This window comes from Oreochromis aureus, linkage group 3 (assembly GCF_013358895.1).
Source record: "Oreochromis aureus strain Israel breed Guangdong linkage group 3, ZZ_aureus, whole genome shotgun sequence".
In the NCBI taxonomy this organism is placed as follows: Eukaryota; Metazoa; Chordata; class Actinopteri; order Cichliformes; family Cichlidae; genus Oreochromis; species Oreochromis aureus.
The window spans coordinates 124,755,526-124,780,077 of record NC_052944.1 but is presented as its reverse complement, the minus strand read 5'-3'; the positions used below and the strand labels follow the sequence as shown (position 1 = coordinate 124,780,077).

At 39.8% G+C, this 24,552-nt stretch overlaps 1 long non-coding RNA gene and 1 pseudogene across 1 annotated transcript; both read left to right on the top strand.

Moving 5' to 3' along the window:
• The first annotated feature begins 295 nt into the window (after positions 1-295).
• Positions 296-1,085, top strand: LOC120438046. Its single transcript, XR_005611620.1, has 3 exons — positions 296-383; positions 594-734; positions 1,010-1,085. It is a non-coding gene; the product is annotated as an uncharacterized LOC120438046 (long non-coding RNA).
• A 19,625-nt stretch (positions 1,086-20,710) lies between these two features.
• LOC120435258 lies at positions 20,711-23,682 on the top strand (annotated as a pseudogene).
• Positions 23,683-24,552: the final 870 nt, after the last annotated feature.

The following is a 24,552-nucleotide window of genomic DNA, read 5'->3' as shown; positions in this document are numbered from 1 at the left end:
TTCATTCATGGTGGACCGTGTGTGTCTGGTATAAGTCCTGCAATCATCCATGTCCTTTTTGGTGGCTCACCTGAAACAGCTACAGTTCAGATTGAGGATTGCCCTGATATTGATATCCGCAGCACTATTCATCTGGTTTGCATTTTTGTGCCATTATTTTAAGGAATTACTATTTCACTAAATATTGAATTTAGAGACATGATTGAATAGCCATCAGTACCTACTACTGACTATTTTTTTTCCCTCTGTCCTAGCTTGATGGCACTGCTGAATTAACAGAACTGGAACAAAGAAATGTTCTCGAGCTAGCCCTGGCTTGGGACCTGCCAGGTGTCACACAAACCAATAGAAAGTGGCTGTATGAACGTCTGCTATTCCACGCTGTGAGTACATACTTATCCTCCCAAATAAATGTAAATTTTAAATAGAAAAGCAAATAAAACCTTCAGATGTGAATAAGTACATTTTTCATATACATTAAATGCATTTGAAATGCTTTTACCAGTACAGTGGATGTTTAAGTAATTAACATTTAAAGTGTGTTTTACTTTATGGAGTCACACTTCAGTTTTGGTTTGGTCTCACCGTTGTAGGTCATAACACGAACAAGCCGTCAAGTCAAGCAGCTGAGGAAAGGGCTTAAGGAGACCATGGTATGGTCGCTTCTGACAGAAAGATCAGACATCATTCCTCTTTTCTTACCAAGGGAATCAGAGACTGCTCCCTGTTGTGAGGTAAAGTCAGGTCACATCTTATAACACCTGAACAGTAAAGGTATTTGGTTAATTTATGAAGGATGCTCATTAATTGTTGACACAAAACATCAATATACTATTTTGTATGCTTGGGCTAGTCGAACAGCGGGGTTACATTTAATAAAAATACACCTAATGTTGCTGACGCTCTTAAGACTACAAGATAAGTAAAGATATAAAATGACAAATTAAGCTTATTTTATCTTGTAGCATTTAAAGGGAAACATTTATCCAAGGTGAACTATTTTATGCAGTCTATTCTAGAAAGGATAGTGTGGCCTGCCACAGAAGATGAAGATGAGGAGGAAGAGGAATGCTCTCGAGGATAAATGCAGAGTGGCAGGCTACCTTCGGTCCTTCATTGAAAATGGTAAGTCTGCTGCGATAGGTATTTTGCTATTGGTTTTCTCTGATTATACTTTGGTAAATTACATACAGTCCAGTGATCTCGGGTCATTAACAGAGTACACTATAGTATAATTTTGTTTTCTTATTTGCTCCATACTGCCTCCATGCAATACATAAAAAACAGAGTGGTGGCATTATCAGTTGCATTATAAATTGTATGTAACTACTTTTAGCTTTGTTACCATAAAAATATCTATGACAGCTACAACAGCAATTTGAGTGGGGCAAAAATGTCTTGTGCTCTGTATGTAAGTGGTCATCTTTTATGGTATTTCTCCATAAAAGATTCAAAATAATGAATATAGGATGTCATAATAGCTCAAAACAATGTTCCGTTGCAGCATCTTGTGCACAACGAAACGCCCTCATCAAGTTTTGGACAGGATGGGAGGTCTTGCCGAGAGAAATGACTGTGGAAGTGGTCAACAGCAGTCTTGCAAAGTCTTCCACCTGTTTTGAAGTTCTACGTCTTCCTGCACACTACTGTACCTATGAGTCATTTCTGATGGACATTGAGGTGTGTCTCAACTCTACTGACTCAGGTTTTGGTCTTGTTTAGGATTAATTCCATAACCACATGGTGAGATTAGACCATTTTTCTTTCTTGCATCACATTACTGTATTCAGTGTTCAAAGAAACGGACAATCTAGTGAGTTCTAGTTCCTTTAATACACTTGACAGTGAAAAATACACAGTACAGGTGAGCATTTATGGCTTTGTGTCAGTTTATATTAAAAAGAGTTCAGAAAACAAAATCAGTTGTTCACTGTACATTAAAAATTATACAGTATGTTTAGTTTATTCTCGCTACTGGAAAAATTATTTGCATTAAGATGTTATACTACTGTACTGTGTGCATTGTATTAAATCTGCTCAGAGTTGACATGTACTGTACATCCAAGAAATGAATATCAAATCACTTTTATTTTATTGTTACTTATTGTTATTATTAAAGTGACAGCTGTGTAAAACAAATCCTGTTTTATAGCCACTCACTGTTTTGTTCAAAATTAAATTGGTTATGCTGTTTTGAGTCAGTATTAGCTACAAAGCCATAGATGTAGAAACTTAAAAAAAAGGGGTGTGAACATATTGCACCTGCTTACTTTGAAGAGTTAAGGTGTGGTATCAAACATAAGTTTGAGTGACTGAACAGTTTCACAGTAGGTATCCAAAGCTTGACTGAGTGAAACGTTGTTGTTTGGTAGCACAGCAAGCTCTCGTTCACTCAGTGCACGTGGGAGCTGATTCTCAGGAATGGTGATCTCATTTGATGGGCGGTGATTATGTGGTCCTGTCCAGTCCACACCATAATCCTCATCAACCTGAAAGAGCATGCACATGTCTTAAATCTAAACTGAAGTGGTGTTTCCTGCAGCTGTTCCTAGATGGACTTATTGAGTCTGTCAGGGCCTATGTGAGTTTCTTAGGCATAATTATTCATTCACCCATTCTAGTACAGGATTGGTTCTCTTCAGGTATAACAAATTTAACTTTGTTTAAAGTATTGCCATCTATACCTGACAGATGGAATAAAAGGAAAGAATGGCTTGGGAGACATTTTCACTTACAGGAGAAATATTTGGTACACCAACTTGCACAGTAGAAATAAACTCATCTCAACTACAGATAGCAGAGTTTTACATACAAGAACAAATACGGATCAAATAGTCATGTACCTGTGACAAATCTTGTCCCTCCTTTCTGTGCAGCAACCAGAGTTGCAGAGGTGAATGGTTGTTTGCTGTTCTGAGTCCGTGCTGATTCCATGCTTCCTGGAATGACTGAAGATGATGTTGAATGTGATGCAAAAAGCATCTGTGCAGTGCAAACAAGTCAATTTCTTCACCAGGGTTGAGCAGTCCTTGAATCTCCAGCTGGGTGAAGATTGTGTAGAAAAGTTCAAGGACGTTTTCATATACATCCCTCCACAGGCGCTCAATGCTATAAGACACAGTGAGGGAAATTGTTCATTTATGGTTTTTCAGGCATTCCTACGTCAACAGCCTTCTAAGTCAATTATTAGTGTAGCGTTAATGTGCTGTGAAACCAGTCAATTATGCTCAGAAACCATTTGTTTTATTACAATTGGATGTGTGAAAAAAATGTAAGACAGGCCATCAATTTACTTGTCCTTACCGCTGGTTGTGAACACTTCTGCCTGTAATGTGAGAGTTCCTGTTCTCCCCCATTGTCTGAACCATGAAATGTGCAACCTTCACATTTTCCCCTCCTTTGTCTGACCTGGGAAAAAAGTACAGAAGTTTTGATCTGAGTCAGTGAGAGTAACAATCTGAATATAACTACTGTCCAATGCAGAGTTTTTGGGCATACTGTATTTGTTAAACACCTCTTACCGGACTCGTGACGGTATGCCATATTGTCTGATTGCTGACAAGAAACCATCAAAAACTGTTGTAGCTTTGTTGTTGGTGGCAGCTTTAAGGTAGACAATTAACCTAGAAAAACCATCTATCCCACCATGGACAACAAATCTCCATCTGACAAGGCAGAATTAAAAACAAAAACAAAAAAAACATTGGCATGTCCACAGTTACATTTTTACAGAATACTACCTTTAAAGGAAAAAGCAAGACCAATATTTCAGTTCCATATAAAGTGACAACATGTTATAACAGGAATGTAAAAGAAATAATAGAAGGGAAACTTAAACACTTTACAGAAAGATCTGTAGTGCAAGGAATCACATGCATAATGTAAAGCCTCAGACATGACTATAGCTAATCCTGTGAATGGCCTTATATGACAGCATTTAAGATGACATTTACAAACTCAAGGCTTCATTTTACAATTTTATACATGCATCCTGTTACTTCAATGGAATAGGGAAAAGGTGATGGAAGAACTGACCGAATTAGTTTATGATTTCCATCGATATGCCAAAGGTGATTTGGTGCTGGTACACTGTACCAGACCCAAAACGCCTTGCAGTCTGAATAGATAACCGTCGCATCATGACCCCTTCTGGATTGACTCGTCTCATTGAATCCATCAGTCGAAATCCTGATTAACAAACCGATCATGTCTTAGTACTACCAACTACAAAAAGACTGTATTGTAAACACTGTAATGCTTATGGGACAGACTTCATTGCTTCAGGTAAGTATCCAGGTGCTGCACAGATTTACTGAGGAGAGAGAATCATGTACAAACTGGTTCAAACAGGAACATAACTGCATAACAGTGATGCGAACATGCCTAGTCATTTTTGATGGAAACATTAAAATATCACATCATGGCCACACTGACACATGCTTTCTGGGCCAGAAACTGGTGTTTGGATATTCAAACAATATCAGCTTACTTTGAATGTGTATGCCTCTAGATCGTAGATGTCCCATCATCATTCTGCAGCCGGCATTTGGATGATGACGCTGAATGTCCAGCACTTTTGCATCCAAGTCCTCATCCCCAATAGAAGAATAGCGATCAGATTTTCTGCACACACACACACACACACACATATACATAGCAAATCTCAACAAAACGTTTTCCTGAAAGAACCAAGGACCTAAATGTATTCTTGTTTTAGCTTTACTGAAGACACCAGGGAAAGTATGATATTTAAAACGCTGTTGTAATAGACAAAACCATTTCAATAAACTCGCTATTTAACATCAACTTTGTTATGTGTTATCAGAGAACAATTAGCTGCAAACATCAATGAAACATCCAACTATATACTATTTAAAGCACTAATGACCCTGCTGTCTACCAAGATGTGATAAGTAAGTAGACTGTGGAAAGCTGGTGGGTCTACTCTCTGTGTAAAAGGTTCCTACAGGCTCCACTGCCCCAGTCTCCGAGTTAACACACTAACAGCTAACACTGCGCCGGCTAAACGTGTCTCAACGCCGAGATGGCGCCGATAGCTTTAGCCGTAGCTGCCCCACTTATTTTAGACAGTCACAATAAAAAAGTAAGCAATAATACTTTCATAATATTTCAATGTCAAACGTCATAATTAAGGTCAACATCTAAATAATGCTGTGTACAGAATCACACAGGTGTTACATTACAGCGTAAACTTACCTCAGACCTTCCTCCATCATTCTCCTCCTAATTGTGCTCAGAGACACAGAAAACATATCGGCAATTACCCCGATGGTTATCGCAGACAGCACTAAAGTCCTGAGTGATGCAGCCGGGATTTCAAGACGTGGACGACCAACATTTGAAGACAGTTCTTCTTCAGCGTATTCCAAACGAACACGGTGCTGAATTGATGTTAAACTTTCGACAATGTTGTCATCGATGCTAACATCTTGAAGAGCAATTATCATCCCAAGCATTTCAGAAACATCATCTAAACGACTCAAAACAGTATCTACAGGTAAATGATCCCTCTCTATCTGATCTGCTAAAATGAGCAGAATTGACCGAAGTTCACACCAGTCCGCCATCCTCAGTGACTTTTGACCTAGCACGTTTTTGCTAACTGTAGCAGCCATCCGCGGAGCAGGTATCCAGGAAAACTAGTCGATAGTAAACGATCAGCCAATGGGCGCAAAGGTCAAGCCCACTCACACTGATTGACAGACAAAGTCATTCTGCTGAAAAGTTGCATTATGAAATAAATAGGCCATTGGGAAAAACGGGATTTTGAAATAAAGACTGACTTTGAAAAAAGGACATTTTGGATTAAAAACGGCTGGAAATAAATAAAATGCCTCAGGAATAATCTCTGTTATTGTGAAAAATAAAGACCATGAAATAATATTTCACAATAATAAATAAATTTATATAGCAGAATGCAATATATTTCACAATAATGAGCTTTTTTGCAAAATGTGTTCCATTATTTCACAATATCATTCTCACATTACATATCTTTGTCTTATTTATTCACATAGTTATTTATTTCATCATGTCCTATTTATTTATTTAATTTTGAACACTTTGGAGTTCCATAGGTTTTAGAGCAACAGGTATTTATATGAGAGTATAGGTAAAGCTGTTCCGATCCACACTCCAGTCCAGAAGGTGGCAGTAATGCAACTGAAGTTGTTTCAACCGCCATAAAATGATAGATGAAGAAGAACAAGGGCCAGCCCAGCCCTCAAATTCAGCCTCCGAATGATGGTACCTACAAAATGTCTGTCAAGGAAGTAGCCCTGAAACAGGAGCCGGTGCAGTACGAGCTGTTGTCGCCGCCGCCGCCGCAGGCGCAGCTGCAGCAGCTGCAGCTGCAGCTGCAGCCCTTTAAGGAGCAGCCATTAAAAGAGGAGCCATTGCAGCACGGGTAAGTCCATTCATATTGAGGCTTGTTAGTTCGTTGGCTTAATTTGTTTTCTTAAACTACGATAAAGTTGTTTTTAGTGATAAGTTTTTAATTAAAAAAATAATGCTATTAACGGTAAACTAGCAGCCCCAGTGTGCTTTAAGTAAGTTCTGTACATGTTTTTCTAGCTTGATTGACGTGCATTTGGGGCCTGGCAGGAAGAAGAGGCTCAAAAAGAAACGTGGTCGCGGTGCCAGAAAAAGAGCTGATGTTTCTGTAAGTAACATCCCTTATGATGTGAAATAGGAGGCGATCAAAGACCTGATCAAAGAGAAAGGCCAGCTATCAGGCTTAGGGACTGACTCATGCTATATTTTTGACGTGACAAAGTCAGGGTGCAGGAGCATTTTCTTTGACCACTGCAGCTTTGGGGAGTTATACAGTGTCGTTTGAAAACATGCTGGAGTCACTTGGACAAAAGGTTATGGACAAGGTGCGGTTGGGCGATATAAATAAAAAAAAATAATAATAATTTTTTTTAAATTAAAAAAAATTCCAACAGAGACTCATTAGTCCAATAATGACAGTAGGTGATATATTCCGTTTTTTTAATTTGAAAGTCTTGTTTCTATGTTCAATGTGTTTTGTTTAACTTCCCCTGTGGCATCATGTTGATATGTGTCAGCTGTGTCTCCCCAGGCGTTTCCACTTCCCTCATTAGCCTTCTGTGTATTTAAGTCCTGTCTTCCACTGTCCAGTCGTCTGTTTGTCTTGTTTCATCTTTCTCCAGGTCTCAGGTTTACTATGTGTTTTCTGTTCAGGTTCATACTCATGGTTTGTTTTTGTTTGGTTTTTTTGGTCACATTGTTTATAGTTAACCTTAGTTTATCCCAGTCTTGATTTTTAATCTTTCTTTTTCCCCTCGTTTTGCCTTGGTTTTTGTATCCTTTACTGTACATTAAAGCTGTATGACATGATGATGAGTATCGTCAGCATGCCTTTTATTTTTACAGAATGAGAAATCTCACCCTGGAGCTGTTCAACCACCAGACAGAGCAGTTGCGCTTCCCTGTAAGTAAATGGTAAATGGCCTGTATTTGTATAGCGCTTTACTAGTCCCTAAGGACCCTAAAGCGCTTTACATATCCAGTCATCCACCCATTCACACCCAGTCTCTGAGTTAACACACTAACAGCTAACACTGCACCGGCTAAACGTGTCTCAACAACGAGATGGCACCGATAGCTTTAGCCGTAGCTGCCCCACTTATTTTAGACAGTCACAATATAAAAAAAAAAAAAAAAAAAAAAAAGTAAGCAATAATACTTTCATAATATTCACACACTGGTGATGGCAGCTACATTGTAGCCACAGCCACCATGGGGTATACACTCTTTGTTCTAGTATAAAAGTGTACACTGAAGGTTTTGAATTTAAAATAATGTCGGTTAAAGTCCTGTGGTGGTGTTTTGATCTCTACTCTGTCTGATCATGCTTCTGTGCATGTCCATGGTTTGCCAACAGCCCTCAGAGGCCATGTATGGGTTCAAATTGTGGTCATAAATATTTTGTACTTGTAAATCAGGATTTGTCTGTGTAAAAAGAATTTGAGTGTGCGTTTTTAAAAAAAAAAAAAAAAAAAAAAAGTGTGAAACTCTGCACTCAAGTTACAAGTGTGAATTTTGACCCTATTTTTCTTCCTTTCATCTGATTGGCCAAGGTCATGTCAATCACTTTATGTGATTTGTCATGATTCCCTCCAAGATCACAAAAATGATTGTTAATACTTTTTAGCAATGATGGGGAAACTTGAGCAGTAGTTTTGTGATGCAGCACAAAGAGTATTCAAAGATACAAAATAAATACCATTTAATAGTGTAAGTTAGGTAATCAAAGATATTATTTCTATACATTTATTTCTATACATAAGATTTCACAATGTGCCCTCTGTATTAATGTAATGTCTTCGGGGATGTGCAAAAGGTAAGGAAGTTTTGAAAACCTACTCAGGACGCCAGAACAAGCGTGGAACAGTTTAATGTTTTACTGGAGGTCGGGTTGGTTTCATCTCTTGTGTTGTCAGAGATGGACTGTGGGATTGGAGGTACTTTTGACAGGGAATTTGGGCTAAATGAACTGGGAATGTCTCACAATAACATTTGAGACTCCTTTGAAAGGGTAAAGGGTTAGTATTTACTGGATTTTGTTTGAAAGCCACTGTGATGCTTACTTCCAATCATATTTTTTTTTTTTCTTCTGTTTGCTCACTTTTATAGGTGGCTCCCTGGGAGTGAACCACATGTGTAACTTGCATTTGATGGCTTCCATCTGTCACTCAGTGGCTTCATTATGTAAGCAAATTGCTCAAAGGCTTGAGTCTGGCTACCTCTGCCCATGAAGCGCTACTCCGAGTGGAGGGGGAAAGAAAAAAATTATCAAAATAAAAAAAGTGAAACTTTAACTCTCTGCTGGTCTGAGTGTGATCAATTTGAATCTCATCTCCAAATTGCCACATTAGTTAGCTTAATTTAAATACCCAAAGTTGAGAATGAGTAGTCCTTCAGGTTAAAAACGAAGTTTGATAACAAACATACTGAATTTTCTAATTGTTTCACTTGTCTCAGGTTGCATCTCAATGTGTAAAACCAACTGTCTAAGTGCACTGAGGGGGTTGAATCCCCTGTCCCTCATGTTTTAGGATAAAATGGAAACAAGTCCTCCAATATACCTTATTATTATTTATTTTTTTGTTAATTTAAAAAAGGCTTTACTCAAATAATTAATCAAGCTAAGCTCATAATTTGAATCCAGGGATTTCATTTGACCTGATTTTGGGTATGTTTTTGAATATAGAGATCTTTGTTTTTTGTGTTTGTATTTAACACCATATTAACATAATCAACATTATAAGATGTGAATGTAAACCTAGAAAATCTAGAGAATTATGTATTGAATTTTTTTTTTTTTTTTTCTCTCTCTACCTCCTCCGTCTCCAGTAATTGTCCAGGCAGATATCAGACGAGTAATTATTTGTATTTCTTGAATATTGACTTCACAATTAAGGAGGGGAAAAAAAAGGGGGAGGGGGACTGCTTGGTTTGCACTTTTAATTTGCTTCCGTCTCTATTTCACTCTTCTGTACCACCTTTAGGAGTCAGTCTGGCAACATGCATTTGAAACGCGAGCAAGTCCAGGCTCTTTTCTTGCAAAAAAGATGTTTATTGAAACTTGAATTTACATGGCAAGACTCGGTCAAAAAACTGTGTTGCTTCCAGCTTATCTGACTCCCCAACTACGTAACTACAGTGTGCCGGAAGCCCAAAATACTAAAAAGCGCATTAGAATGTCAGACTTCTATGTTCTATACCTTTAACAAACAGTATTTTGAAATTAACTAGATTTTACCAGTACCAATAAAATTAACCTTTAATTGGCTCTTACACTGTACATGAACAAATAGTGTGGAAACACCATTTCATCATTTTAATTTGTAAACTTTGAATAAAGACTGACAATGCTGGTGCATCCTGACAATAGTACTAAACATTAAATGGGCATTATGAGGACAGTGAGCTGTGCTGTTCTTTGAAAGATTGCTGAAACTGACAAGTACAAAACAGAAGCCACGCAAATTTGAAATAAAATGTCATTATCTAGTGATGTGCGATACCACTGACTTCCTTTCCCATCCGATACCAAGTAATATTCAGGGTGGTATCGACGATACTGATCCGATATTTTGTACAAAAACTTATTTTATTTATTGTATCTCAAATTATAGCATCATAATGATTACAGGACATCAGATTACTTGTTCTTATCACTTAATCATGCAGAGTTCATCATATAGAAATAAAAAAACTGAAGTTGTGCGCTATTTGAACACCTTGCCTGCCTGCAGCACTAAAGGACTCCGTGAGAGACGTCTCTCGCCCTGCAGCACCTGTCCCTGTCCTCCTCTTCAGTTCGTCTCAACATACGCTCTTCATATTCTCTTATTTACTCTGAGGTGTTCGACAAGGTTAATGATGTTGCCACAACCATACATGCCAACCCTCCCGATTTTTCCAGGAGAATCCCGAATTTCAGTGCCCCTCCCGAAAATCTCCCGGAGCCACCATTCTCCCCAATTTCTCCTGATTTTCCACCCAGACAACAAAATAGAAAAACCATATACCAGAATTCATAGCGCGGCCCAGCCAATTCCAGTTTCCAACAATGGCAGCAGCGACTTAGTTTTAATATTACTCTTATTTCTCTTTCTGGGTCGCAAAAAAAACGTTTAACATATTTTCAGGTGAGAATGTAGCTGTGTAAGCTTCAAATGTCTGAGCCGACACATCGTTTTCAAACCCCCGCGGTCTTTCGCTACTCGCGTTAAACATGATATATAAGTCACTTTGATAACTTAAAAATGTTGTTTGGCTTTGTCAGCGTTTTATTTGTTCGTGAGTAAATCGGTTTGGCTGAGATTACAAACAGAAGAGTGAGACGGTCGAGAGTTTAAGTCAGCGCCCGGTTATATTTTAGATAGCAAGGAGCAGACGGACGAGTTTCACTCCACCAAGAGAGCTCGTGACGTACTACCCGGCTTTCTTTAGACCACGAAGGCCGGGTCCTCAGGTGGAAGCAGCCTCTGAATTTGGACCTCCGCTGTTTCCAGGGCAGCCAATAATAACGGTGACATTTAACATATTTTATCCAATAAATAAACACTGTAAAATTTATCTCCCCCCCACACACACACACACACGCCAAGGGGCTGCGAGACATTTATACAGCCGTATTTCACACATGACTATGAAAGGCGGAAGAGGAAGTAGTTCCTTTGAATGTAGACTATTCGAATGTTATAATTTCTTTCCACTGTGTTCCTGTTAATGATGAACCGCAAATTTACCCTAAATTACTAAAATATCGATATTTTAATGTGAGAATCGATTCTAGAACATACAGTGTTGGGGAGTAACGGAATACATGTACCGCCGTCAACACTATTCTTCCCTCGGTTCTGAAGGACAAGCTGGAGAACTCTGGAGTGGACCATCACCTCACTACCTGGATTCTGGACTACCTCACCGACCGACCACAGTATGTGAGGACTCAGGGCTGTGTGTCGGACAGGGTCGTCTGCAGTACGGGGGCCCCACAGGGAACGGTTCTGGCTCCGTTCCTCTTCACCATCTACACTGCAGACTTCTCCCACAACTCCACCCAGTGCTTCCTGCAGAAGTTCTCTGATGACTCTGCAATAGTCGGCCTCATCACTGATGGGGACGACAAGGAGCACAGAGGACTGACTCAGGACTTTGTGGACTGGTGCCAGCTGAACTACCTCCAGATCAATGCCAGTAAAACCAAGGAGCTGGTGGTAGACTTCCGCAGGCACAAACATCCTCCACTGCAACCACTGAACATCCAAGGTATGGACATCGAGGCTGTGGACAGCTACAGGTACCTTGGTGTTCATCTGAACAGCAAACTGGACTGGACTCATAACTCAGACGCCCTCTACAGGAAAGGGCAGAGCAGGCTGTACCTGCTGCGGAGACTCAGGTCGCTTGGAGTGGAGGGCCCACTCCTGAAGATCTTCTATGACTCTGTGGTGGCCTCAGCCATCTTTTATGGTGTGGTCTGCTGGGGTGGCAGCATCTCTGCTGGGGACAGGAAGAGACTGAACAGGCTGATCCGCAGGGCCAGCTCTGTTCTAGGATGCCCTCTGGACCCAGTGGAGGTGGTGAGTGACAGGAGAATGGCGGCTAAGCTGTCATCCCTGATGGACAACATCTCCCACCCCATGCAGGAGACTGTGACAGCACTGAGCAGCTCCTTCAGTGGGAGACTGCGGCACCCACGGTGTGGGACGGAGAGATTTCGCAGGTCTTTCCTCCCCACTGCTGTCAGACTCCACAATAAAGACTTTTGCAGCTGATCAAACACACACATCTACACATGTGCAATAACACTAATGTGCAATAATCTTTTCTGGCATCGTTGTATCTTTTACTCAGAATACAAATGCTATATACAACTATTTTTATCTTATTGTATATTTTATTCTATTTTATTCTACTGTATATAGTATTTTATTTTATTCTATTCTGTACAGTTGTGTACTGTATTTATTCTTATTTTATTTTATTCTAATTTTTGCTTCATAACTTTTGCACTGTCCACTTCCTGCTGTGACAAAACAAATTTCCCACGTGTGGGACTAATAAAGGTTATCTTATCTTATCTTATCTTATTCAGAATACAAAATATGAGTAACTATATTCCGTTACAGTTACCGTTTAAAAAGGTGGTAGTCAGAATACAGTTACTTTGTTGAAATAAATGGATTACACGGCGGTACTTCCCTGTTTCATATTGTCGCGGGTCAGGACTGTTTGGGTTTGTTTGACAGCTGTTCTGTTGTTCCAGGCGGCAGCGTTACGGTTGCCATGGTTACAGGGTGACGCGCTCTCTCTCTGCGTGTTTCCTGGGTGAGAGAGCGCTTTTTTGTTGTTGTGCTAAGCTAATAGACAGAATGCTACAGGCATAGCTCTAAAGCATGTAGCCTGATGGGCAGTGTAGTCCGTGCTGCAGGGAGAATGGACTACCATACACGTTATGTGTCTGTGAGCGAGGGAGGGAGAGAAAGGAAAAGTCCGAGCTGTCACGGAGCAAAAACGGGAGCTGGAAGCATGTAAATATAATAATAACCACTGCAGTCAAGAAGAGTGCCTGACGAGCCCAGCTGTAAGCTATTAAGACTCAACTGTACACTGTGTTCGTGTTTTCCTCCGGAAACAATAAGTTCCGTTGGAGCAGCCTTTCAACGCCTCTCTCTGTCTCTGGCAAGCAAAGTTGACCCAGACAACAAAGTAAAGCTAGTTTTCGGCTACCAGCCCGACAGGGAACCCGACGTATTAGCCAGAGGTCCCTTTACTACGTTTCGGAGCCGCGGACCTTCAGTAACAGAAATAAATCACAGCAATTGTACATTCACGTAGTTGTAAACAGCACGATAATATATTAAGTAATCCAAAGTATTCAGAATACGTTACTGTCATTGAGTAACGTAACGGAATACGTTACAGAATACATTTTGGGGCATGTATTCAGTATTCTGTAATGGAATACATTTTAAAAGTAACCTTCCCAGCACTGTCTATATTTTCCAGTCTTCATACAGCCGATATTTCATGTGGACTCCAATCTGCCACCTGCCATCACGTTTTCAGGGTTCATTCAGTGTTGAAATGTAGGACAAACAGCAGCACATGTTCTCTAAATGTTTGCAGTCATTTTAAATGAAGCTGATACTACATGAGACATTTTGCACATTTATTGTCTTTGAACAGAGAATAATAAAGCCATCAAACATATACAGGCTGTGCAAATACAAACTTCTGTGGTGCATTTGATGACCTGCAGAGGAGAACAAGTCGGGCTTTTCAGCCCTAACACAACCTCTTTGTTCTCAATACTACAAAACCTTCAAAGGCTGATATGCAAGTTTGCATGAATCACCAACACAGTTGTGTTTGTTTCTAGTATAGTTATAAATAAGCTGATCAAATATCTGCTGACTGATTAGATCCAGTATCTATTACAGATGAACTGGATATCACAGCATGTTGTTAATCCGTCATATCAAACTAAACAGTGTTGCTGCTGTAAATATCCTCCAATAAAGTCAGATGAGGGCTGCTGTTGCCAGGTAACGATGATGTCACACTGGATCTTCTGATCTTTAGCATCGTAGCGCTCGGAGTCTGATGTTGGCTCATGTGTTGTCATACACCAACATGACGTTCTACTAGTCAAGGCCTCACCTTAACCCACTGATGCTGATCACACAGACCCACTAATAGAACTGTTTGATCAGGTTTATGCAGCGTCACCATTAATGTCACATTTAATCACATTTACATTACAAGCCCACTACAACCATTATCTACATGTTAAATTACATTATACATCTGCACTGATTTAAAGTATTTTAACCTGGTTCATTGTTTCAGGTGGAGATTTCCATCAAACTCTGGATTCTGATTCAGATCAAACTAACAATCCAAAGCAGCAACTTTCAAATCTCTGGATTCTTCTTGGTGGCTTTCAGATGAGCTCATGTTACAATCAGCTGCTGTGTGTGTTGTTGTTGTGTAGCTGAAGCTCTGACTCACATTTCATATGTGACCAAAGGAAACTTGGTGCTGTGTGACACACTTTAGATTCTCTGCTGCTGCTTTGAACTCTTCAAACTAAAGAGCCAAACTGATGATTGACTGTGCAGCTCTGACATGGCACCAAATGTCCCTGTTATCAGCTGCTGGATGGACGTTATCAGAGCTTTTTAGTCCCACACGGATCACCAGGAGCTCCTCCTCGCTCTGCAAACAGGCTCAGCAGCTCTGATCATTCACTGGAGTCAGCACAGAGTGTGGAGACATCTAGTGGTCGTGGAGAGTAGCGCCATCAAAGCTCTGCTGGTGAATGTAGTTATAGATATAGAACATATCTATATAATATATAGAATAGATATAGTAGTTATAGAATGTAGTTATACATCTGCACTGATTTAAAGCACCACTATTTTAACCTGTTTCCACCCTAACAGTTCATTCCTCAAATCAAACAAGATATTTGACCCTCAAAAAATGTGAAATTTAGACCTTTGACCCACAGGAAGCTTTTTAAAGACACAATGATCAGGTTGGTGAAGGTGAGCATGATAAACTGAGCTGATCAGTCATTGTTCAGGTTTTTGTCAAACATGTAATCAGACTGATTTGTGTTTGTGTTGGATTGAAACATTTGTGAGTCCTCAGAGGTCACAGTGTGACACACACTTCCTGTTTGTGTCCAACACGTCACACAGACCTGCAGCTGCCTTACAAATAAGCTTTACTGTGTTCAGGATGATGTCAGCAGGTTACAGGAGAATCGGTCAGTCTGTAACTGTTGGAGGATCAACATCAGAGTCAGAGATTAATGACATGAAAGTGCTGACAGGTGATCTGTCAGCAGGTGTGAACAGGTGAACCTGTGAGCTTCAGATTTCTGTGTTTTCATCACTCGAGTCTGTTTAAAAAGCTGAAACTCTGATTCATTGCTGCAGGAAAACTCTGAGTATTAAAGTAAAGACGAGCTGCTTGAAGAACAGCTTGAGCTCATATTAATATTATACTGTGTACACAGTATAATATTAATATGAGCTGTGCTGCTTATTAACATGAAGCACAGCTGATATTAATGAGAGTGCAGCCTCTACATGTACATATGTGATCTTATTTGTTCAGTGTGAATGAGCACAGATACTGGATGCTTTCTTTCCTCCATCCTGCTCACTGAGCAGTGATGATGCATATTTGGAATAAGTGCACATCTAAAGGGCACAAACAGTGAAGCTGTGAACTCTGCAGTCACTCCATCATCTAAAGACACTGTGGATGTGACACAGAGAGGAAACTCAGCTTTTCTTCCTGCTCTTTCTCTCGCTTCACTTTCCTGTTAAACTTTGGAAGCACAAATCAAAGACAGTCAGAGGAACTCAGCCAGACCAGCTGCTGCTCCATCTACAGGTGGAGAGCACCACCCACGTGTCTGCAGGAGAACCAGAGTCACACAGTAACAGAGTGAAGAGCAGCAGATGAAGCACAGAGGACACAAAAAGGAAGGAAAGAAGGAAACAAGGTCCATCTGTGTCCTTTCATTTTTTTTTTCAAATATCTTTTATTAGGAGCAAATATCATGGTTGTTACAAATTAACAAAACTTATGCCCCTTTTTTCTCTAAGCTAACAAAACAGGTAATTAAACAACAAAAAAAAAACAAAAAAAAAAAAAAAAAACCCACAACCGCCCATTATGGGTCCCGATCCCCCGACTGCCAGAAAAGAAAAGTTTATATTTTCCCAAGGTATGTAAGTAAAGGCTGCCAGATTAATTCAAAATCTTTTACATTGTCATTCATAATATATCTTATTTTTTCAAGATGAAGAGTATTTGTAAGTTCTGTAAGCCACATCTTTAATACAGGAATCTCGTTGCCTTTCCAAAGCTGCAGGATCAGTTTCTTTGCAATAATCAATGCATATGACATAAACCTTTTTTGAGAGTGTTGTAAATTTTGTGTTTCTTTGGAGATCCCAAAGATAATTAATATCGGATTTGGCTCAATCTTACTCTTAAAAATATTAGACAAGTAGGTAAAAATGTCACACCAAAAACCCTGAAGCCTTGGACAAAGTGCAAAACAATGTAACAGATTTCCATAATATATCATGCATTTTTCACAGAGGGGGGAGCAATCTGGGTACATTTTGTGAAGTCTTTCCTTGAGTAGTGTAATCTGTGTATAATTTTGTACTGAATTAAACAGTGACGGAATTAATAAAAGGCGTGTTTATGTTATGTAAGACCTCCTGCCAAAAATCTTCTGATAGGGGATCCCAAATTCCTTTTCCCACTCCTCTTTAATTGAGAAAGTTGAGGGTATACTCATCTCCTGTATTGAGTTGTAGAGTAATGAAATTCTCTGTTCAGACCCCCTTCTATCACTAAGGCATCTATCCAGAAAGTCAGACGGCATGTTTTCAAACTGCGGCAGATATGTACGGATATAGTTTCGTAATTGAAGATATCTAAAAAGTGGCTATGCGGTAATCCAAATCTATCTTTTAATTGTTGAAATGACATGAAGGTGTCGTTTAAGTATAAGTCTTTTAGTTTACAAATTCCCAATTCCTGCCACACGTTGAAAGCTCCGTCTGCACATGATGGAAGGAAAGAGGGGTTAGCTGTAACAGGTGTACACATTGATAGTGTTTTCAGTTTAAAGTGCTTAATTATTTGTCTCCAGATTTGTAAGGTGATATGAATCACTGGGTTCGAATTATAATGTGCATTTGTCAAGGGAGTAGGAGAGAGTAATATTCCACCAACACAGTAAGGAAGGCAATCCTCCCGCTCCATTTGCAGGCCATGAGGGAGTAGCGCTGTATCTTCCAGTAGAAGGGAAATTATTCTTAAATTTGACGCCCAATAGTAATGCATGAAATTGGGTAGTGTAAGTCCTCCAAGGGATCCGTGTTTACATAGGTGGTCTTTTTTTATTCTATGTGTTTTATAGTTCCATATAAACGGCATAATGATGGCGTCCAACTTTTTGAAAAAAGATTTGGGCAAGAAAATTGGAATATTTTGGACCAAATACAAATACTGCGGGAGAAATACCATTCTTATTGAGTTCACTCTCCCTATCAATGAGATAGGGAGTGTCCTCCAATACTGGATGTTATTTTTAAGTTTCTCCAGTAGAGGGAGAAAATTTTCTTTCATTAGGGAACTGTATCTTTTTGTTATTGTGATGCCCAAATATGTAATTTTTTCATAAGTTATTTTAAATGGGAGGGATGTAAGCCATTCTTTGTTTTCTAATTTGATGGGCAATATTTCACTTTTCCCCCAATTGATCTTGTAGCCAGCGAAGGTACTAAATTTGTCAATAACGGAGAGGATTGCTGGAAGGGAAGTTAGGGGTTTTGTTATGTATAGTAAAATGTCGTCAGCATAAAGCGATATAGTATTAGAAGTGTATGCTGTGTCATAACCATGTATATCAGTATGAGTTCGAATTGTCTGTGCCAGGGGTTCCAGAGCCAGAGCAAATAATAATGGACTAAGAACACATCCCTGTCTTGTCCCTCTGCTGAGCTTAAACTGAGTTGATAATGTTTGATTTGTAAGAATTCTGGCTGTGGGGTTCTTGTAGAGTAGTTTTATCCAAGAAATGAAATCTTGTCCCAGTTGAAATTTCTCTAAAACTGCAAAGAGATAGGACCACTCCACATGATCAAATGCCTTTTCGGCATCTAAGCTAAGTACAAGTAGGTCCTGTTGCACCTTGGGGGAATAAATTATATTAAATAAACGTCTGAGATTATTAAAAGAACTCCTATTTGGTATGAAACCTGTTTGATCTGGGTGTACCAGTTTATCTAGTACTGTATTAAGTCTACTCGCTAGTATTTTAGCCAGGATTTTTTGATCTGAGTTTAGTAAAGAAATAGGTCTGTATGATCCCACTTCCTTCAAGACTTTACCTTTTTTTGGGAGTACTGTAATAATTGCTTCATTCAATGTTGGTGGTAGGGTGCCCATTTTGTATGCATGGTTGTACAGTTTAGATAGATATGGACCAAGTTTAATCTTGAAGTGTTTGTAGAACTCATTCCCTAACCCATCTGGGCCTGGACTCTTGTTATTTTTTAATAAACCAATAGATTTAGTGATTTCTTCAGTTGTAATCTTGGCATTCAAAATATTGCGATTCGCCTGATCTAACACAGGAAGATCACACTTATCTAAAAAATCCTGCATATCATTAGGCCCTGCAGTGGGATATAGTATAGAGAGATTCATAAAACTGTCTAAAATTATCATTAATATCTTTATGTGATGTGACCAGGTTTCCATTACGTGATCTAATTTTATGAATCGTTCTGTCATTTTCTAACTTCTTTAGTTGTCTAGCTAACAACTTGTGTGGTTTATCCCCAAATTCAAAATACTTCTGTCTTACAAAAATGAAAGTTCTATTAATATTGCTAGTTAATATCTGGTTTAGTTTATATTTTAATGCGCAAATAGTGTTATACTTATCTAAAGAGGGAGCCTTTGCATTGTTAGCGTCCAAGTCATGGATTATTTTTTTCTAATTTTAATTGTTCTAGTTTATTATTTTTATTCCGTGAAGCTTGATATGATATTATGGAACCCCTAATATAAGCTTTAAACGTTTCCCATAATATGTCCGGTGAGGTCTCGGCATTATCGTTTATATCGAAGAATAAAGACGTCTGAGAACTTATATACTGTTTAAATTTTAAGTCGTTCAGTAATTGTCGGTCAAATCTCCAATTCCTGTATGCTTTAGTGAGATTACTAAGTGCGAAGGAGCAGGTGACAGGGCAATGATCGGAAATAATAATATTGTGGTAGGTTACATTACGAACTAGGGAAAGCATTTTTCCATCCACCAAAAAATAGTCAATCCTTGAATAACTGTTATGTGCAGGAGAATGGAAGGAGTACTCTCTACCTGATGGATTTAAAGTTCTCCACACATCACAGATGTTCATATTGCTCATGTATGTTTTAATAAAGTTGCTACCTTTACACGATGTAGTTTTTTTGGACAGGGATTTATCTAAGTATGGATCTAACACTAAGTTGAAATCACCTCCAATTATTAAATTACCATTAGGTATATCCGGAATTAAACTGAAAACCTTTCTGTAGAATTCTGGATCATCATGGTTAGGCCCATAAATGTTCAGTAGGGTAATCGGAGTAGCGTGCAGCTCCCCGGTCACTAATACATATCTACCATTCTTGTCAGCTATGGTGGAAGTATGCTTGAACGGGGTATCTTTCTTGATTAATATAGCTACCCCTCTAGTTTTAGCGGAAAATGTTGAATAATACACCTGTTTAATCCATCTACACCTAAGTTTATTGTGAGCTGCATTTTTCAGATGAGTTTCTTGTAAAAAAATAATATCCGCTTTAAGAGATTTCAAGTGTGATAACACTTTGCCTCTCTTAACAGGCTCATTTACACCTTTCACATTCCATGTACAAAAAGTTAAGTCCACATTCTTTACATTTCCATTGTCTTGCATTTGAATAACTTAAGGCGGCTTAATTCTCGTACTTTCCATACTTATGCAGTCAAGATATGGGCCCCAACCCTCACCCCCCACCGCCCTACCCATGTATAACCATAACAAAATAAGACAAATACGTAAGCGATGCATCCCCTTCCATGTATTCCCAAATAAAAATAAAAACAAAAACGAAAACAAAAAATCTAAAGGGATGCTATAACAAAAACTGAGCTTACCAAAATACTCTATCTCAAAACTTCCTCTATCCAACAAAGCTCCATGACAAATTATAGTCTCTTACATCAAAGTAAATACGTGTCACTGGGCCAGAGGCTGAGCTCTGATTTATCTACCTTATGCCGTCCTTATTAAGATCCAAATTTTTCTTGTGCGTAGCGGCGTGCTTCGTTAGGATCCGTAAAAACCAGCTCCGTACCGTTGTATGTCACCCTAAGTTTAGCAGGGTATAGAAGTCCATATTTGACTCCGGGTTGGTCTCGAAGCAGGTTTCTTGCTGGAGTAAACGCTGCACGTCGTTTTACCACTGCCTGAGGTAGATCGCGGAAAATCTGAACGCGAATATATCCAAGCTTCAAATTCTTCCTGGTAGAAACTTTTCGTAGTATTTCTTCCATGGTGTGGCAATAATGTATCCTCACGATCAAGTGTCGTGGCGGGGCTTCTTCTTCTGGGGTCGCTCGCAGGGCTCTGTGTGCTCGGTCCACCAGCGGAGTTTCATCCAGGTCCAATAGATCTCGTAACAGCTTTGCCACAAAATCTCTAACACGTTGTCCATTTTCTCTACCTTCAGGTACCCCGGCTATCCTTATATTGTTCCTCTTTGAACGCCCTTCCAGATCAATGCATTTTTCAGACAATTGTTCCACTTTGTTAGAAAGTTGTTTGACTTTTTCTTCTAATTTCACCACGGAGTTTGAAGTAATTGTCGCTGATTCTGATAGATCTTTCAGCTGGACATTATGGTTTTCAAAGCTGAGATGGCCTCATCATTTTCAGCCCTCAGCATTGCGATTTCCCCGCGTAGGGTATCACAAATGTCTGCTTTCATTTGAGTTATCTTGGTGTCCAAGGAAGCAATCGCTGACAGCACTTGTTTGTTACCTTGTGTATATTCCTCAAATGCGGAGATGGCTGGCGTGCCGGTTTTAACGCCGTCATTTTCAGCCGAGGCCACGCGAAAGTCGGTCGTTTCGGTCGCCGCTTGCTTCGGATTTGTTTTTTTTGGTGGCATTTGGAGAAGAGTGAACTCTTCACAATCCCTGTATTACTTTGCAAGAGAAAAGTGTATTACTTTGATGATTATCGTAATTTCATCAAATCAGGTGCAGGAGCTGCTGGCACACGCGTCTTCACCCTCTCATGACCTAACCGGAAGTCGCTTCCAAGCCCATCTGTGTCCTTTCAAACAAGCATCAAGGTTTCATATCTAATGAATATAAAGCTGGAAACACACAGTTCATACAGAAGTGATTTGATCACAATATATATCAGCAAATCATTCAGTCTTCATGGATCCACATTGATGACATGGCACAGTTACATCCTGGTGTCACTGATGTGTCGGGTTCCTGGTGTACATCAGACATCAAACATTATCAGGAAATAATGCTTTTTTCTTCTCTGAAAGCTGTGATGCTGCTTGGAGACATAATTACAAAAGTAACGTGTTCAGCAGCAGCAGCTCAGAGCTGGAAGTACAAGTGTGGCAACATGTGGCCAGAGTGGTGACAGAGCTGAACACTAACCTCTGTTATGGTGGATAAATAATGCAGCTGCATTATTAAGGCTCCTCATGGCTGTACAATACATCAGCAAAGGACAAGAATCCCAACTAGGAGTAGAGCCAAACCCGAATACAGTATTCAGAAAGGCACAAATAACATGTTTTTTATGAATACTTATTTCGAACAAATGCTTTTAAAAATATTTGTATTCAGGAACAAGAAAAACTTTATATCAAAAAGCTGAGTTTCCTTATGAGACCTCAGTGCATGACAGGATGAGTGAGTGACACAGGCTGCTGCACACAGTAACAGAGAGGCTGAGCCATAAAAGACTGAACTGCATCACTATTATTGTTGAATAGATGTTTTTGTACCAAAACTGGGTTCCAGAGGCAGTTTATAACTTTAGCAAGATCAGGAGATTATTCCATTACGCTGCATTATTGACGTCTGCAGTCGGGTCTCTCATGTTCACTCTGTTTATGTTGCTCTGTTAGCTCGGTCATTTAGCAACAGGCTGTTGACAGAGTAACATTAACATTTAGTTTAAAAGGTTAAAACAATGCTTGTGTAGTTGTGTCGAACTGTATGCACTTGTGGGAGTTATATGGTATGTTTAAGTTACTCTGTCTTTTGCAGACAGCAAGATGCAGACTACAGGCCAGTTAACCTTAGCATAGCTTCCCGTCACTCATTAGCTTAGCTGAAAATGCTCACATGGATTTGGGCAACCAAATAGAAAAGAGTGTAGCTGTTCCACCAGCCAAAAAACTCAAGTTCTGTGTGGAAGCATTTTACGGTCAGTGCTACAGATGAAACCAAAGTGATATGTAATGTGTGCACTCCTCCTTCAAACCATCTGTCCTCTCTGTCCAAAATGTGAACATTGGCATCCTCAAAGAGTGATGTTTGACCTTTAGATGCAGATGGACTGCTGAGTCTTGTCCCGTGGAGGTGGCTCTTCTATGTTGTGCGCTTGTGAAGTGGCTGTTTGGTCTCTCCGATGTAGAGGTCTGGGCATTCCTCGCTGCACTGTACAGCAAACACCACATTGTTGAGTTTGTGTTTTGTAGTTTTGTATTTGTTGTTTGAGTCACTGAATCAGGAACTCTGCCTGCTTTTGTTCTCACACTGGGTTTAATGAAAGAAGGTTTGTGTTTGTCCATTAAAGTTGTTTGTTGTGATCTTTTAAAGGATCCTGTGATGATCCAGAGCCTGGCTTGTCTCCAGGAGTCTCTCAGTGACCTGAGCAGCAGCTACAGCTCTGCTGGCCTCTGTGTTCACCTGCAGGAGACGTGGAGACCCGCGCTCACCTTCTGCAGCACTTAGACACAGTTGCAGTGAGGGAAGGTGAGTCGTCCTTTAGCAGGACATCATTCAGGCTTTATTAGCATCACTGTGACTGTTATTGTGTTTGTAGGAGGTTTCCTCTGCTGGTCTCAGACAGCAGCAGAAACATCAGCCTCCCTGTCTGTGGAGATCAGTTCTTATGTGCTGTTGGCCAAACTCAGCGCCTCCCCGACTGCTGAGGATCTGGGATATGCCTCTGGTATTATCAGGTGGCTGACTGGGCAGCAGAACTATGACGGAGGCTTCTCCTCCACTCAGGTACGACACCACCCGAACAGCATGAAGCTCATCTTTGAGTTCATCTACAGTCTTGGACCAGATCAGCAGAAATAATCCTGAAGCTTTCATGTTGTTGCTTTTCTCTCAGATATGCAGACTTGTTTTAGCAGGCAGGGATGTTTTTATTCTTTATTTACAAGATGAAATTGACTTTGGTCTAAAAATGTGTTGTTTTAACAGAACAGCCTTCTGTGCACCAACTACACGTAACAGCCTGTAAATAACAGCTCAGCTGCAGTCTGTAAGTTTCTACCTGTGATTTCTTTGTTTCTCTGAGATCATCTCTGTTAAACATATTAACCTGTTTAACCTTTATTTAACCAGGAAGTGAAGGTTAGAAACTCTTTGTGAGAGTGTGTTGAAGTGACACAGGCAGTTTGAACTTCATGTCAACATGAATCCATCCTGTAGGACACAGTGGAGGCTCTTCAGGCTCTCTGCTCCACCCTGGTGTTCAGTCCTGAAGGTTGGAGCACAGGGACAGTTCAGGCTCCAGCAGTCAGCTGACATTTGATGGAAATCAGGGCAACAAACTGCTCCACCAGGAGGAGGCGCTGCAGGACGTGTCAGGAAAATCCAGGCTGGAGGTGAAGCTGCTTCAGTGCAGCTCAGTGACAGCATCATGTGACCAGGTCCTGGTTGGTGTCAAACAGGCTTTCTTTGTTTCTTTGTACTTATAAAACGCTAAAGAAGCATTTTCACATGTAATCAATGTGTTTTCATAGACAACATTAGAGCTGACAGTAAGAACTGCACACAGTACAATTCTGTTTACACTAAATTAAAAATCAATAAAGTCACTTTGTGTCTACATGAGAATCAGAGAAACTTTCTTCATCCCAGAGGGAAACTGAGCTGTCGGAGCAGCAAACACACAACAAACATCAAGCACTGATAGAAAATGAGAAACACAGATATTGATGATAAATATTAAGATAAAGAGATAAATATAGAGATATAAATATAAAACTGTAGAACAGTGACAGCAGGCTGCACTGAGCTGTGATTGGTTCTGTTTGTTTCCCAGATTTGTGCAACTACAACATCCCAACACCTGCTGATGTCCCCACTCTCAGTGTGAAAGTCCACACAGAGGTGGAGCCCACAGGTGGATC